This window comes from Strix aluco, chromosome 26 (assembly GCF_031877795.1).
Source record: "Strix aluco isolate bStrAlu1 chromosome 26, bStrAlu1.hap1, whole genome shotgun sequence".
Taxonomy (NCBI): Eukaryota; Metazoa; Chordata; class Aves; order Strigiformes; family Strigidae; genus Strix; species Strix aluco.
In genome coordinates this window covers 6,419,312-6,435,790 of record NC_133956.1, presented here as the reverse complement: position 1 = coordinate 6,435,790, position 16,479 = coordinate 6,419,312, and the positions used below count along the sequence as shown (strand labels likewise).

Genomic DNA, 16,479 nt, shown 5'->3' with positions numbered 1-16,479 from the left:
CATCCGATGGCTGTTCTGGTTTTGGGGCATTTATCTTCCTTGTGCAGTTGAATCAATTAAAAGGCGGTGGGGGTTTTATTTTGCTTTTTTCCCCCCCTCTTTAATGCTGCCAGCTCCCTCCCATGGGCTCTGCATCATCCAGCTTTCTGCTGTCTTATAACCCTGCACTTCTTTTTAATGATGCCCCAGCGAGGTTCTGCCTCCTCTCTCGCTGCCCGTGCAGGTAATTTCCTCCCTGGTAATAAAATAACAGGGGGGGGAAAAAAAAAAAAAAGAAAAAGCAGAAATACAGAAAAGCAGCCAGTGTGGGTACCACCTGCCGTGCAATGGGGGATGCGTCAGTGGTCGGTGCATCCCATCCCTGTGCATGGGGGCAGCTGGGGGGGGCTGCAGCCTCCTTTCCCCTGAGAGAAATATTAATAAATCCCCAAGAAAATTATTAAGAACCCCCCCCCAGGGTGTTTTTTCAGGTTGAACTCCCCAAATTAAACTTTCCAGCCCTGCCAGGGGCCAGGGTAGGAATTCCCCTGTGGGAGATGCCAGGTTGAGGCCACAGCCCCATAGGAAAGCTTTTCTTTTCTCCCCAGATATTCACATTTTCCATCACCAAGGCAGCAATTTTTATTTAGTTCAATACCACCCCCTTCGGGGTGCCACCCGCTTTGCACGTGGTTTCATTCTAAGTATCCAAAGCCATTTCACTTGCTCTATTTTTAATTGATTTCAAGCCTTCTGCTCCCATCCTCTGCCTTGGGTTTTTCTCCCCTTTGCTGTCTTTTCTAGATAAACAGGAGAAGGAAGGGGGTGATGACACTGAATTAAATCTTATTTTTTAAATCAAAATGGAAATGTGGTGAGGCTGGGACAGCAAATACGGTGTCTTCAGTGACATCGGGGACCAGAGCAGCTGGATGCTCTTTCTCCCCTGGGCTGAGCTCCCCGTGATGTTTCTGCTCGGCAACTCCCTGTCACAGCATTTGGTCGCTGGCTTTTTGGGGACACGGTGCCCAACTTGATTAGTTCCCGCTTGTTCCCAAATCTCTGTCCCTGTGGGAATTGAGCCTTCATCCCCGTAAGGGTCCTCCTGTGCCCAGCTAGGAGCTGGTGTGGGGGGAGGCTGGAGTGCAGCGGTGCCATCCCCAGCAGCCCTGGGTGTCCCTGGGCCGGGGTTGGTGTCCCCGAGTAGATGTCACCAGGTCACCCACAGGTCCTGCTGGCTCAGCTCTGCTGCAGGATCCAATCCCGGCGTCCAGTCTTTAATAGAAAAGACTAAAAGCAGGTTTCCAGACCTAAAATCCATGGATTTTAGCAGGGTGCCCAGGGATGGAGGAGTCACAGGGTTTGCCCTGGCCATGGGGACAGTAGGGTGTCCCAGCACCCCAGGGACAGGCAGGTGTTGTCCCAAAGCAGTGGATGAGGGGGTGAAGGTGGCAGATGAGCAGCCCCCACCCTAGAGTCAATCCCCATGAAAGGGACGCAAAGGACACCCCAGTGGGGGTGCAGCTGTCAGGGTGGGTGGGGACAGCACTGCCACCACCTCTGTGGGTAATGATGTGTGTTTGGGTGAAGCCTGATCCAACAAGAGCTATCCCATGCCTTGTAGGTACCAAGGAAGGGGGAAGGAAGTTTTAGGGGGGGCTGAGCAGGGATGGAGGCCTGTTTCTATGACAACAGCGAGGCCAGTCGGACCGTGTGGCTGTGGACTGGGGAAGAAGCGGGTCAGCATCCTCACGGTCCTGCCGGAGCATCCCATGGACACACTGCCGGAGCATCAGCATCATGGCTGCACTGCTGGGGCATCCACGGCCACGCTGCTGGAGCGTCTCACAGACACGGTGCTTGAGCATCCCGTGGCCACGCTGTCGGAGCACCCATGGCTGTGCTGTCGGAGCACCCACAGCCTCTCCACCCAAGTGTCCCGTGGCTGTGCTGCCTGGGCATCCCACAGCCGTGCTGCTGGAGCATCCCGCCATGCTCCTCCTCCCCAGCTGGGAAGGAAGGAGGAAACCTGTTTACCTGCCCACACCCATCGATCTACCTCTTGCAAAACAACCTCCCGCTGCCCAGCTGGTCCCAGCTCCGGCAGCCTGCCCAGGCACGCCAGGAAACCCTCTGACAGTAACGGCCTCACCATGCCCTGTGTTCTGCCTCCTGTACCTTAGAGGGGGCTGGTAAGGGGAGGTAAGCACCAAACTGGAGGCTCAAATAGGGTTCTTAAAGCGGTTTTCAATTAAATCTTTAATTTTGGGATTCACCTTCCAGTTTGTTGCAGTGTTTGTGGTCATAAAATTCGTTGTCCTTTACCTGACACAGATCAGGTCCCTTCGGAGGTGGCTGCTGCAGTGAAAGGTGGTTGTGGGGCTGGCAGATGTCACCTGCGTGAGGGAAATAAAACCCCAGCGTGTGCACGTGTTGGCTGGTTAATGATTGCAGTGGGAATTAATTCATAAATGGGTCTGGAACACACATCGCCCTTTTGTTCTGTGGGTGCTGCTGTGGCATGGCTGGTGAGCTGCCTCCCAGCAGGGATCTGAGCACACTGGGAAGGTGACACTGGTGGGACTGGGAAATACAGGGGATGGCCGTGGGAGCCTGGCCAGGCAGGAGTTTATGGCTGTTACTAAACTGACCCCAAGTCAGAGCAAGGCGACGGCTTTCCGCAGCCCTGGGCTCACGCCAGCGCTGGGCTGGGGTTATTTCCAGCAGCCCCTCCATAAGCCATGGCCACCGTCACCCACCCACAGCCACCATGAGGGAGATGCTTCCCAGCTCCAAAACATCCCCGCAGCACAGAAAAAGAAATAAAAATACTTGGGAAACTGCTTTAAAAGCAAAAAAACCCCACATCCTGGCCTTATTTGTGAGCATCCCCAGCCGGGATGCAGGATGTGGGCACTCTCGGGCGCAGCTGAAGCCACCCCACACACCGCGGGGCTGCAGACGGGGCTCAGCACCATCCCAAAGAGTGTCTCTTCCAGAAATCCTTCCTCCAGCTCCACTGGGAGGAAGGTGAGGGGTTCTGCTGGTCCGGCCCAGGGTCATACACTTGAAGTTTAAATAGTTAGTTAGTTAAAAATAACATTTATTTACTTTTAAAACTTGTTTATTTACTTATAAGTCAATATATTAAAGTATTTATAGTAAATAAAAATAGTTTATTCATCATAAGTAGATATATTATTTATACTTAAATAAAAACTATTATAATTAAACGCATTAACTTATTTATAGTAAATGAGAATGATTTATTATAAGAAATTATATGAACGTATTTACTTATTTATAAGTAAATAAATTAAGTAAATAAGTAAGTTTTAAAAGTAAATAAATAAATAAAAGGCAAAGTATCCATCTACATCTGTAGATAAAGTATAAAACTATACTGAGGGGTCTCAGGAGTTATAACAGGTCACATTTTAATGTCTTCTAACAAAGGAATTTTTTTAAACCAAAGCGCCAGCCTGTGAAAGCCGGTTTTAAAAGCTTTTCCTGGTCTGACTGCTGGGAAAGCATGTTTCAGAGGCAGCTTTGTGCTGTTTGCTCAGTGTTCACAACCAGCGGGACGTCCCAGGAGGACAGGAGGGCTGAGATTTACTTCACAGGTAATAAATAGTACGGGTTTAGAGCTGGAAATTTGGAGGATGGTCCATGTGTTTCCCCCCCAAGGCAAAGCCAGCAGCATCCTGGCCCTCACCATATGGAGACAGACAGGAAAAATTCAGGATATAGAGGAAAACCGACCATCTGCTTCCTGGCATTTCCCTTCTCTTCATTTCCTTGCCACCCCTTTTCCCACAGGTATTCTTCTCCAAATTTCAATTTGAAAATTTAGAGCCACACTGACCAAGTGGGATCATTTTGAAATGCAAAGCCAGCTCAGGTCCAGCTGCTGAAAACCAAACCGTGGTTTTTTGGGGGTGTCACAGCTCCTTTTCCTTGCAATCCGAGCAGCATCTCCCATGCCGGAGCTGCATCCCACCAGTGTTACTGGCATCACCGGGTGGCTTCCAAGAAACCCAGCCTGCTGCAGCGGTTATCGCTGCTGTTTGCCAGCCGAACCTGGGTGCCACGCACCCACCCCAGGGTCCTCGTGCAAGGCTGGGTGCTGGCATGGACCCATCGGAGGAGATGAAGGTGGTCGATAATCCGACCTTTAATTCCCATCGCAGCATGACTCATGGGGATAGCGAACGGCAACGCCTTGGCTGGAAGCACCTCCGCATCTACCCCGTTATTCAGGCATGTTACAGTCTCAAATCACTTCTCTCTGGAAATGGATGTTAAAACACCTCCTGCCTTTCCGCCTTCCCCAGGAACACCTGACTCCTTCCTCCTCCCAGTTTGCAGCTGGTGCATCCTTGGCCCAGCGGGGAGGATGCTCAGTGCATGAGCAGGTGACTTTTTCCCAGGTCCCCACTTAGTTTTACAGCCATAATCTTATTTTCAGAGCATCAGGGGAAATTCTTCAAAATAAAAATGATATGAATGATCACCTGAATGGCACCAGCCATCCTCACCATGCGACGTCCCCCATCCTGCTCCCACCCTAGTCTGAAGCCAGGACATGGGTGCAGCACCCCTAGCAGTGATGCTCTCGCTGCCCCAAAAACTATCCGGGCACCTCAAATTTAAAAAGCAGGTGAGTGTGGGCATTGCATTGCTACCCACAGCCATGAGAGGGGTTGGGGGGGGCTTCACTTGAACCCCTTACACCCTCAGCCAAGCCAGACCCTCCTTACAGCCGCTGTCCCCTGCCTGGCCGTGACTGAGATGTAATTACAGAGTCCAAGCATCTCTTGCTGCTATCATGTGAAGAAACCCTGTGTCGCTGTAAACAGGAAGGGCAGGAAGAAAAACGAGTTGATTTTCTTCCATCCCAACCCGAGCAAAGAAATGGCAGAGGAGCAACAAAGGATTAATTTACCCCGCACAGAAACGTCGGCTCCCTCCCGCAGCCGCAGGACCCTGGCGAGTCACAGATGTTAACGAGTAAAAAAGCCGCTTTCACAACCTCAAACAAAGGCATAGAGACGCTTTTCAGGGACTCGAGGAGATCTGTAGATCCGGCTGCCGCGGTCCTAGGTGTGCCGAGTTAAACACAGCTGGTTCCAGGGAGAAGGGAGTGGGAGCAGGAGCGAGGCCTGTAGGATGCTGTAGGTGAATGGAAACAATGTTTTCATGCTTGGAAGGAAGCTCACTGCTTGGTTTTGGTGGTAAATTGATTAAGAAACATATCCTGGGCCTTATTCTTTCCCCTTTGACTCTTTAGTGAAGATGGATGGTTCTCCAGTGGTCCCTGCTAGGTGGAAGATGCACTGGTGTCCCCAAGGACCTCCTGGTACCACAACACCCACCAAACCTGTGCCATGGTATGGGTGCCAGGCCCCTGAAATCCCTGGCCCCACATCCCTAAAAAGAGGTTCGTTTCTGTGCTCCCATCACCTCCAGTCCCAGCTGGAAGGTGACATGTGGATGGGTGTTCACCCAGATGACTGTCGGATGGACACGATGGCTGCCTTGGTGGGAGCTCCTGGGCTTTCTCTGCCAGCCACAGAGTATCCGCAGGCATCCTGAGCACAATTTTTGGCTCAGGATGCACAACACATGGCTTGTCCTGGGCAGAGACTAAAGCACATGATGAGTTCCCTGCAGCCTGCCCGCTTGCACCAGGAGCTGGCTTCTCCTGAAAAATGCTGTACATAATATATATATGTATATATAAAAAAATATATATGTGGATCACTGGCCCCATCACTCCCCAGGACAGCAGCTAGAATGCCTTTGCTGGAACAAAGCAACATCATGCTCCAGTCCTGCAACAAAGCCAGCTCTAAATCAACTGTCTTTTAGCTCCAGAGCATCAGGAAGGGGCCGAGGATGGGATGGAGTGTGCCTGGGAGCCAGTGCTGGACCTGAAAACACGCAGGGGAAAGCCAAGGCACAGTGGGGGCAACGAGGGTGGAGTTTGCAAGGGATTTGGTGCCAGGAGTCCTGCCAGCAGCATGCCGGTCCCAGTGCCATGGCAGGCAGGACAAGGGACACGTCCAGGAGCAGGGGAAGGTGGGAGCTGGCGCAGGTGGCTGGCCGGGCAGGAAAATCTCCATTTTGTTCCTGCAAGTGGAGTGGGTGCCAGCTGTGTTACACCATTCCCTGAACTTGTCTCCCTGCCCTGTTTCCATGGGACTGCCCATGTTGTTCTTGGCACTGGTGCCTCTTGCTCCGGGTGGTTTGGTTGCATCTCCGGGGCCTCCTCCATGCACGCGGTGGAGCCGCTTCCCCAAACTCCCCCTGCAGACCCTGTTCACCCCTCTGGGCTCCAACCTGCTCCTGCTGCACAGCCAGAAGGGTGGGTTTTTGCGTGTGAAGGTGATGGAGATGTAACCAGCCATACCCACCAGGCATCACCTCCCATGCAGGGTAAGTGCATGGGAAAAGTCTCAGGGCTGGTGGCTCCAGAGCTGGCAGAAGGATGCACATCCCTTCATCACCGCGAGCACAAAGCCTGGGTGTGATCTGCAGTAAATTCACACAGTTACAGTCAAGATGGGTGCAAGAACAGGGAATAATGAGCAAATGACCACCTGGGGTTGGTTGAACACGCAGCCAACGCTCAGGACCCTCCAGACCAGATGTCTCTGAGGTCTCTGCAATGCATCGCCCCTCCGTGGGTGCAAAGCTTGGCTCCTGCTGACACCCGTTGGAGCTTTGCTCAGGCAAGTCCTGGTCTGTAAGCAGGCACCCCGAGGAAGGGCTCACCACCCCCCCTGAAGCCTGGGGTCACCCACGTTTGGCACCTCCACTAGGTGCTGTTCCACTGCCCTTGGCTCCCTCCAGCCTCACAGGAAGAGCAGGGGCAGGTCCAGAGGGTGAATCAGCCCTTCTAAACATGGGCTCGCTGCCTCCAAATTACACCGAGGGCAATTAGGTCTCTAAGCCAGGTATATCTGAGCCTCCCATCTCAGCACCAAAGATCAAACCAGGAGCGCTGGTGAGGAGCTGGGCGCTTGTGTCTGGGAAGCACAGTGCTGGCCCTGCAAGCTCTGGTGAGGGGAGGACACGGGAGCCGAGTGCTGCTCGGGCAAGGCACCGGTGGGGTGGGTTTAGCCACTGCTTGGGAATCGTTTCTGGCTCCCCAGTAAACCCCAGGCCTCCCTCCGTGTAAAATGAGCCATGCTGGGAGGATTCGCTGGCACAACTTGCTCCCCAGCCAGCTCCCCACTGTGTAAAGCACCCTTGCCTTTGGGCTGAGCAGTTTGTGGAACTTCGTGGCACATGGGGACGTGCAGGCAGAGGCAGAAGGCGTCCAGGTCCCCAGGCTGTCACCCTGGGCTGGGCTGGGCTGCAGCAGGCAGGCAGGAGGAGCAGCTGCCTGCATTAGGCAGAGGAGCAAGAGCCAGCGGGCTGCCTTCTGCAAGGAAGTCGGAATGAAAACAGCCTCCACCCAGCGCCCAGGCACATCTCAGTGTCCAAATCAAAGGTGGGTGTGGGTGGAGGGATGGCGTGGAGCTCAGCTCGGCAGAAGGTCTCTCCGTGCAAGAGGAGGGCAGGGAGGAGGCAGCCCGGGAGCCCTGCGCAGCCCAAGGAGGTGGCAGCGAGGGGGTCCGGGGGGAGATGCTGGTGGCAGCAGGGTTTGGAGCTGGGAGCAGAGAGGCTTCCCCTTCACCCTTCACCCCTTCTTGCTCAGCAAACCCTCCTGTAGACCCTGGATTTTAACAAAATTGCTCGGGTTATGAGAGAGAAGAAAAGCAAAAGCATTTCAAGCATCAGACCTTCACGCTGTATGCTCCTTCCAGCTTGGGCAGGAGGGTGCAAGGGGGTCCCACATCCACATCTCCCCCATCACTCTGCCCCAGGGCAGAGCCAGCCCTAACTGGGCCATGAGTGCTGTGGGAAAAACCTCCTCTGCAAACCTGTAATTAAAGACTGGATCGCAAAGCATGTGCCTAAGGGGGCTGAATTAAGGTTGTGCAGGCAAAGGTAACACTGGTATTTCCTAAAGTTGAGCATGTGAGTCTGCAGCTGGGATGATGTTCTTCTAAGCATGACAATTCGTTGGGTTGGTTTTTTCTTAACTGAGAACAGGAAATGCATCTTGAACACGCAGCGTGCAGATAGCTGTGCCCTGGGGAGGGCCCCAGGAGGCCACTGTGACGGCCTGGCGGCAGTAGCGTGTTCTCACCCTCTGCGGGGTGACAAGGACAAGAGCAAATTGGACAACTTAAACCTCAAGAAATAAGGTCTGGGAAAGCTGGAAGCAAAGAACAGGTGGTGTTGGGGACTGGGAAAACTTACTGCCTGACCGACCCCTTGCAAAGTCATCACTCATCCTCTTGCTCCTGTTTGAGTATTGCTGCCCTGTGAACCTGCCTCCATGTGCACAGCCTCTACGTTTCCAGAGTGGGTGATTTAAATCCACAGCAGCAGCTGGTACAATAAATAGCTGTCTGCAGGGTAAGGATCCACTGGTCTTGATGGGATACTCCAGCCTGGCTCAGCTCAGGAGATGTTCGAGAGGCAGGAGAAAGTCAGAGCATCCCTCCTGCTTGTTTTCCAGCGCCGAGGAAGAGCTGATGCAATGCAAATGGCAAATGCAGAGCTGGTAGAAGGAAATTGCTCCCCATGAAACACAATCAGGCCATGGGACTGCAAGAAGTCATGCGGACTGAGAAGGTAGCAAGCTTCCAAAGGGCTTAGTCATGTAATTGCCTGTCAAGAAAACCCAGCGTCGATATATTTAATGATAACAAACAAGCTGGAAAGCTTAATCAGCCTCCTGCTTCGGAGCTCTAATGATTAGAAATTGTGATGATGGTGTGGGGGATGAACCCCGAGAAGGGGAATCTCACAAGCACCCATGAAGGAGGTGGTGTTGCTTCTACCAGTGACAGCATATGGGGACAAAATGCCACCAGTGGATGTGAAATGTCCCCAGGTAGAGTTTAACTGCCTCACTGATGGGGCATCAATAGCAGAGGGACCCCTGTGTCCCATCCCCTTGCTCCTGGTGAGTGTCTGTACCCTCCTGGGGCTCACAAAGAAGGGAGGTGGGTAGGTGTAAGGATCTAGCTGGGATCTTGGGATGATCTAGCTAGACCATACATAGGCACAATCCCTTGACTCCACAGGCTGTGGCTGGCCTGGGACACGTTTGGAGGGACAGCTGCTGCGGGTGGGACGCCCCGAGCAAGGACAAGTCTCCACCACGACTTGGCAAGCACTGGCCAAGAGCAGCCCTGGAGCCTGCCAGCTCCTTTCCAGCTGGGTATCGACCAAGCCCTGGCCAGCAGCCCATGCTGAGCGGGGACACCGCCATCACCTCTCTCTCGGGAGGAAAGTGCCACCACCTGAACTCTCCTGCCCGCAGCTGCTTGGCTGAGCTGTAGGATTTTTCAGATGCCATTGGCTCCCAGGGCTGCACTCAACCCAACTGCTGGCCCTCCGTAGCGCAGCCCTACTGCCCACAGGGCCCTAGGGAGGGAATGGCTGTTCATACCCCAAGTGTTAATTTATTTTATCCATCAGCATCTATCAGAGCTCCTGTTTTCTCTGCAGCTCTGGTGTCTGGGTCCCTACAGGGCTTGGCGGCTAGTTAAAAAGGCTGATGAAAAGGTAGGAACGTGGAGCAGGGCTCAGCCCCGCTCCTTGCTGCCATGACACATCTCAGCAGCGAGGTCCAGGGGGAAAGCCTGAATAATAATTTCCTTTTTTCTGGTTTATAGCTGCTGTCAGTTCTTTGTGTGGCTGCTTTTTCTATAGGTTTCTCAATTACCTTCTTGTTAATAGACTATATCAGTGGGGTGGCAAAGGGGCACTCAAGGACCCTTCCCAAATGACATTTGGCCCTGTGTGCTAGTGACCCTGCCAAAAATATTTCTCACTGCCTGGTCCCTGGGGAAAATACCTTCTTGACCCCATAAGAGTGAGAAGAATTCCTGTGTGCCTCCTCTCATCCTGGATTTAACCCACTCTGGATCCCATAAATCCACCTTAGATTTATCTCCACTTCTCCAGGGCATTTTTTGCTGCTTGCCTCTGGCTGTCTTCTTCTGCCGTGGCTCTGTGATCCATGGCAAACTGGAAGGAGGACAGCAGAGGACATCACCAGGATGCAGAGGAAGGCATTGGGATGGCTGTTTTCTAGCCATGGGACGTCTGGCATGGTTTTGCCAGCTGTCTCCCTGCACACAGAGAGGAAATAGTGGGATTTGTTGATAATGACCCTCAAGACATCCCCCAGAGCTGCTTGGTTGTTGTTGTACCCAGGACTGGGGACTCCGTGTTGGGCTCAGTACAACACTGAGCACAGCTGACTGGTGGGAGTTACTTAAAAATTTTAATTTTAAGGGGGCGTATTTCTGCAAGAAAAAGCAATTTTCCAGCCAAAATGAAACTTTCAGACTTTACTGTTGTCAGGTGGGTCTGCAGCCAGAATTTCCTTCAGCTTGCCATAACTGCAACATTTCACCAGCCACTTTTAGACACTTGGCTGTTGTCTCCTGAAAACGTCTGCGTTGGGTTTCTCAACAAGAGCATGGAAACCCGTAGGCGAAAAGTGTCGGTGAAAACCACGGTTTTATCTGATCACTGAAAGCTGCTGCAGAAATGAAGGGACGTTTCCTGTCTAGGCTGGCCGATGACGACAAGTCCAACCCAGAAAGCATTTATGTGAGCGCCCTGCATCTGCGTGCAGGTGGGAGTGGGCTCTCTTGGGGAAGGTCCCTTGGGAAAGGTCCATGATTTGATGTCTCTGACTGTCTTTGTGAAGCAGCTGATGGAGCGATGGATGGGTCAGCACGCAGCCCATGTTCATGAACAAGTACTAAGGCTGCCCAGCTGCAGGGCTGGTCATTACTTTTTGTCTCAAGGCAATGTGGTTTGAAGAAACACTGTCCCAGTGATGAAGCTGAATGATGTAGTTGGCTCTTAAAGCTTTTCGGTCAAGCTGGCACATTTTGAAAGTATCCTTCATGAAAATCTCAGCAAGTTTTAGCTTGGTTTAGAAAAAAATCAAGTAATCCAGTGGATTTTTTTTTTCTGGTAGCCAACAAAATTTTGCTGCCCCACTGAAGAACTTGGCACTGTGGGGGGACACTCTCTCCTCCCATTTGGCTTTTCATTTCAGAGACAAAGTTGTCATTGAAATAAAAGTACTGGACCTCTCTACACTTCCCCGAGGCTGGGGAGGGCCAGGTCTGTCTGGGGGCAGTACTGAAGCCACTCATCTGTGATTTATGGAGTTACTCAATCTATTTCATTTTCCAGCTGAATCCCCTGTCCTGTGCATGTGTCTTCCCCATTGAGCTGCAGGAAGCTCTGTTCTGAGGAACATGAATCACAGCAGCGCTGTGTTTATTTGCTCTTAGACTAGAAGGTTCCTTCAAAGCGAAGATACAGTCATGTTGGGCATCGTGCCATCAGGAACAGAGTCTGGGCAGAGCATGGCTGAGGGTCTGGATTTCAGCATTTGGCTTTGGACGTGTAACTTTGATGTTTAATGAAGAGCACAGTCGACTGAAGTCCCTTCTGTAGTCAACAGAGGGAGAAAGGTGCTTCTAGTGAGTCATTCAGAGGTTAGAAGGACATCAACCACCTTCTGGAGGCACCTTTTTCTCTTTGTAGACTGAAGACAAAGCCCAGGATAACTTATGCCAGGACTGGTACAGGGTGAGCCAGGGCCAGGGAGCCGGGTCTGCCCTTGATGGTCAACAGCGTAACAAAGATCAGAAGGACATTTCCACCTCCAGAAGGTTTCTCCCATGGAGGTGGAAGTTATTTCACTGCCCACACTGCCTCTTCCTCCCACTTTGCCTGCCCTCCATGGATCTGAAGTCTCTGGAGCAGCGTGTGGGAAACTTTCCATGGATTGCAATAAGCTGGGAGCTCAGGCAAGGTCTGAGGGGCAAGAGAGGATGGCAGCAGTGGGAGGCAGAAAAAGCTGTGGGAGGGACAGAGGTGCTGGAGGTGAGACCCAACTCCGACTCAGTCCCATAGCCATAGGGCTGCGTGTCCCCACGTGCCATTTCTCTGCACCTTTCTTCCTAAACCGAATAAACTAACTGGCATAAGCGGGTTTTAACCACTAATACTTCATCCACAGGAGGACTCCTTCCCTCCCCCTCTCATTATACTGGTATAAAAGTAATTATCCCAGGTATAATTAACACAAACCATGTTTCTAGTGTCAGCAAGCAGCCTGGGTGTGTGCTGCAGCCCTCTGCGGCGTAGCTGTTATCTCTGGCTCACAGCGGAGGGTCAGCGCTGCTTGGGGATCTCTGTGCTACGGCCAGCACGATAGCTCGGGGACAGGCGGCCCCACCGGCAAGGTGGGGTGCTGAGGTTGCCAGTTTGCAAGCACGGCACGCCAAAAGCTGGCCAGCAGAAACGGGTAGGGACTTGCCAACCCTCCTTCCCCCAGGCTGCGCAGCGAGGACACAGCGTGGGAAAGAGCTCCTGACCTCTCACGCTTTGCAACTCGAATATTCGTCACCCAGGAGCCAACACTAATGTCTTGTATCAGCCCAGAACGTTCAGGAGATGTTGCAGAATGCAACCAAAGGAGAAGAGTGTCTGGACATATTTGTTTGCTTCAGTGTGAAGACGACAGTTTCACTGTTCATGTCTCCATTATGCCAAGAGGTTGTCCTTGCTCACACTGGTGGTGTGTTGGGGATGTTGCATGGCCCACCATGGCATGGAGAGCCAGGTTTAGGGCTCTACCAGCTGGAGGGTGACAAACTGATGCAGCCTCACCACACAAGTGTGCTTCTGACAGGCTGACTGCATCACCAAGGCACCTTCCTTGTAACAGGGCAGCGCAGCTCAGCAAAACGAGCTGCATCTTCGTTAGGGACGCTCGCCAGAAGAACCTGCTGATGTTCCTGTTCCAGTGAAGAGCCTGGGGGCGGCCAGGCCTCGCTAACAGGAGCTACTCGTTGCACAGGATCCACACCGCAGCTGTTCGTGGGGTGCTCAGGGCCCGGCAGGGCCGCGTGGCAGCAGGGCAGGGGGGTCCATGCCAAGTGCCACACACCCGTTTGGGCAACATGCTGCTGTGGCGCAGGCAGCTGAACCCAGCAGAGCTGAGTTTATCACAGCAGGGTTTTGCCAGGTAAAGTAAGCCACGCTGGAGCTGGCCAAAAAAAGTTTTGGGTGGCTATACAAGGCTTGGCTTAAAAACCAGCATCAACAGTGAAAGCCTTGGCTAACTGTGTATCCTGAAGGTCCCCTGTCAGGCTAAGCCTGGGGTACTCAGCACTTTCCAGGTTGCAGCCACGAGCTTTATTTCCCCAGCGCTCTGGAGGGTGGCCAGGGTGAGGCCTCGCTTCCCCGCAAGCCCTGGCTGGCTGGGCTGCATGCTCCGGTTGTGGCGTGGGCGCCTGGAAGAGGCATCATGGCAGTGGAGACACCCATCACCCCGGCAGCCCTTCGGGGAGAAGATGGATGCGAGCCAGGCAGCCAGATCTCAGCTGGATCCAGCTCTGCCTGTGCTTACATGATTGTGATAAACCGGGGTTGAAGTAACTTCTTGTACCTGATACCACAACCCGCTTGCTTCACCCACAAAAGCTCAGAGGAAGGGGGATCTCTCGCCGAGGCCCGTGTGGTCTGAACGACCCCGTCGGCTGACGAAGCCCTTTGAAACGCTACAGCTGCTGCGCCGGGCCGCTGCTTGTTTGCTCTCCGCGTGCATGCGAGGGCATGTCCCGAGCCGCTTCCCTGCGTGGGCAGTTTCCTCCCGCTTTCTGAGCGTGGTTCTCTTGCCTGGCCAAGAGGGAGAGAAAAATATTACATCTAAGCGTCACGCGCGGGTGCTAAATTCCCCCCAAAACACAGGAGCCCAACCCACCCCAGTGCAGGAGGGGGCACAGAACCACGGCCGCCGCTCCCGAGCGAGCTGTCCCTTTAACATGGAGGTGTTGTTGCCCAAACTACCGCTCCCAGGGTACAGCGCTTTGTTTTATGGCCAGGCCGTGAGCGCGGCCGGCGCCGGAGCGGCGCACGCTGGGGTGTGTAGTTTCCCCACAGCCCTGACTTTGTGGGGAAGGGGAGTGGAGGCACGAAAACACCTCAGAACTGCTCGGTTGCTGGCACTGGGCTCGTAAAGGCGTGGGGCGAGGAAGAGCCGCTTGCCCTGTCTGTGCGTCGGGCCTCCGGTGCGGTTCTCTTTGTGCGAGCAGGCCCCGGGAGGGTGGGTGGCTGCTGCTTTGGGCAGGGGGCTGGCAGCCGCCTGGGGCCTCCCCCCCGCCCGGTGCGGGCCCGGGGGCCTCGGGGTGCCCAAGGCCGGGAGCGGTGGGGGGTCAATCCCAGCCCCGTTAGCCGAGGGAGAGTTGATGGCGGCGGCGTGGCGCCGAGTGCGGCCTCTGCGCCCCGGCCCCGCCTGGGGAAGGGGCCACGCTTACAGCCTGAGGCCCCTGGGCCTGGCCTGGCCCCAGACTGGGCCTGGCCCCACGCCGTTCCGGGCCTGGCCGGGGAGCGGCGACCCCCGCGAGGGGACGCGCAGGAGGGTGCCGGGGCACGGCCTGTCCCCCCGCGGCGCTCCCGGTGCGGGGGGGGGCGGGAAGCGGCCGCGGGCAGGGCCCGGCCCGGCCGGGGGAGCGGCGGCCCGGCGCCGCTTGGAGCGGCCTCGCCTTCCCGGCGTGCAGCGCGGCGCCGTCCCCGCCGGGCCGCCATGTTGTCGGAGTGAAAGGCAGGGGGAGAGGCAGGCGGCGAGCGGCCTGGGGGGGGCCGAGATCCGTCTTCATCCTACCGCTCCGCCCGTGAGTATCGGCACCGGACCGGGCCCCCGGCGCGCCGCGCACCTCAGCGGAGCCGCCGGTGGGGCCATATTGGTGGGGGGAGCGGGCGGAGCGGCGCCAGGCCGCCCCGAAGGCGAGCGGCGGCGGGGCGCTGCGCCCGGCTCTCCCGCCCGGCTCCTTGTCGGCGCTCGGGGGCCGGGGCCTGGCCCCTATTGTTACCGGGGAGGCGGGGGGGGGCGCGGCGGGCCCCCGCCTCCCGTCAGCGGCCCCCCGGCCGCTCGCCGCCGCGCCCCGGCCGTCAGGGAGGGGGCTGTTATTGTTGGGGGGGGTGCGGGCCCATCCCGGCCGGGCGGCGGCGGCGCCCCCCGCCTGCGTCCCCCCGGCCCCGGCCCGCCGCAGGGGACCCCTCCGGGGCTCCCCCTTCTCCTTGGGGGGGGCCCGGCCCGGCCCGGCGGGGAGGGCCGAGGCGCCGCTTTGTTGCCCCGGGGGGCCCGGCCCGGCGGTGGCGGTGGTTGGGTTCCCCCCCCACCCCCACCCCCCCGGCCTTTGGGGGGGGGGTCTGGGGGTTCTGGGTGTTCCTGGCAGAGGAGGGGGACAGTGTCTCGCAAGCGGGAGGGAAGGAAAATGCAGACAATACTTTTTGATGGGCTGGGTGACCCTGGGGTTTTTGTGTTTGTGTGGGTTTTTTCCCTTGTTTTTATCTCGTTTTCGCGTAATAACAGCGTTTGGCCCTTTTTAATTGCACACTTGTAATTTTAAGAGTCTGTCTCTTGCCCCAACCTGAGAAATACTCGGTTTTATTTTTTTTGGTCAATGTTTAATAACTTTGCTCTGAACAGAGATTTTATTAGACAGATCATGAGTAAGGAATTTCCTTTATTAAGATCGAGGGAGGTGGGGTAAGGGGTAGCATTTATCTTACAGTGTTTTAATGCTGGTTTAAGCAATTCGGTCGGTGATCAATTTGCCCGCTTCCTGCTGCGTCTCCCCAGGTTTTCAGGAAAACACAAGGTTTAACGTTAAAAGTTCTTGGTAGGCCACACAGCTCACGAACAATGGCTGTGCTTTAATTTCCAGTCTAACTTTCCAAAAAAACCCACCCAACCCAAACTCTCTTATAGTTCGTGATTGAACTTTTTGAAACACGCATCCTGTGCTGACTTAATTTTTTAATATTGCCTGTTATTTTTAGAGGAATATAGAATAAGAGCAGTGAAGATCTGAACGCGTAGCTGTGCTCTATGCGGATTAAAGCTGCCTTTCAGTGTCGTCGCCACTCGTGCTTAAAACTTGCTTGGAGATGTCTCCGAAGTTTTTGTTGCTTGTGCAACCTCCCATAATCTAAAGTATTTTGCCTGTAATGATAACAGAGTGGTTTATTTACACGCAATGTTTTTATCAAGGGAGGAGGAAAATTGTTTGCTTTGAGCACTTTGTAGCAGTGTAGAAACCTTTGTTTGTAAATATGTAACTCTTCCCAGCAAACGGTTTACCTAGGGAAAGTTGATTATATATTTTCACTAAGAGTTTGGGAATGAAAAGGGTCCTGGTAGCCATTGACGGCGAGTCTTGCAGCTGCCGGTTAGCTAATGAATGTGCGTTGTGTAGGTGACTTAACATATTTCTGATGCTCTGTGTGCTTTGAATGACAGGATTCAGCTGTCCGCTGCATTTAACAACAGCATTTCTATAAAAACACGTCTTGGAACTAAACTTGAACTACCCAGAATGCTCTTTTCCCCTT

General features: G+C 54.3%; 1 protein-coding gene and 1 long non-coding RNA gene across 11 annotated transcripts in view; one reads left to right on the top strand and one right to left on the bottom strand.

Moving 5' to 3' along the window:
* Positions 1 to 10,386: 10,386 nt before the first annotated feature.
* LOC141934910 (uncharacterized) lies at positions 10,387 to 13,913 on the bottom strand. Its single transcript, XR_012626439.1, has 2 exons — positions 13,847 to 13,913; positions 10,387 to 13,761 (listed from the first exon to the last, which is right to left on the bottom strand). It is a non-coding gene; the product is annotated as an uncharacterized LOC141934910 (long non-coding RNA).
* A 723-nt stretch (positions 13,914 to 14,636) lies between these two features.
* Positions 14,637 to 16,479, top strand: part of PUM1 (pumilio RNA binding family member 1) — a 78,484-nt gene continuing 76,641 nt past the window's right edge. For 9 of the 10 annotated variants that reach the window (XM_074850932.1, XM_074850920.1, XM_074850925.1 and 6 more), the window contains exon 1: positions 14,637 to 14,756. The gene's annotated coding sequence lies outside the window, so the exon portion shown is untranslated. The remainder of the gene's footprint in view (positions 14,757 to 16,479) is intronic. The other variant, XM_074850928.1, reaches the window with a different exon arrangement.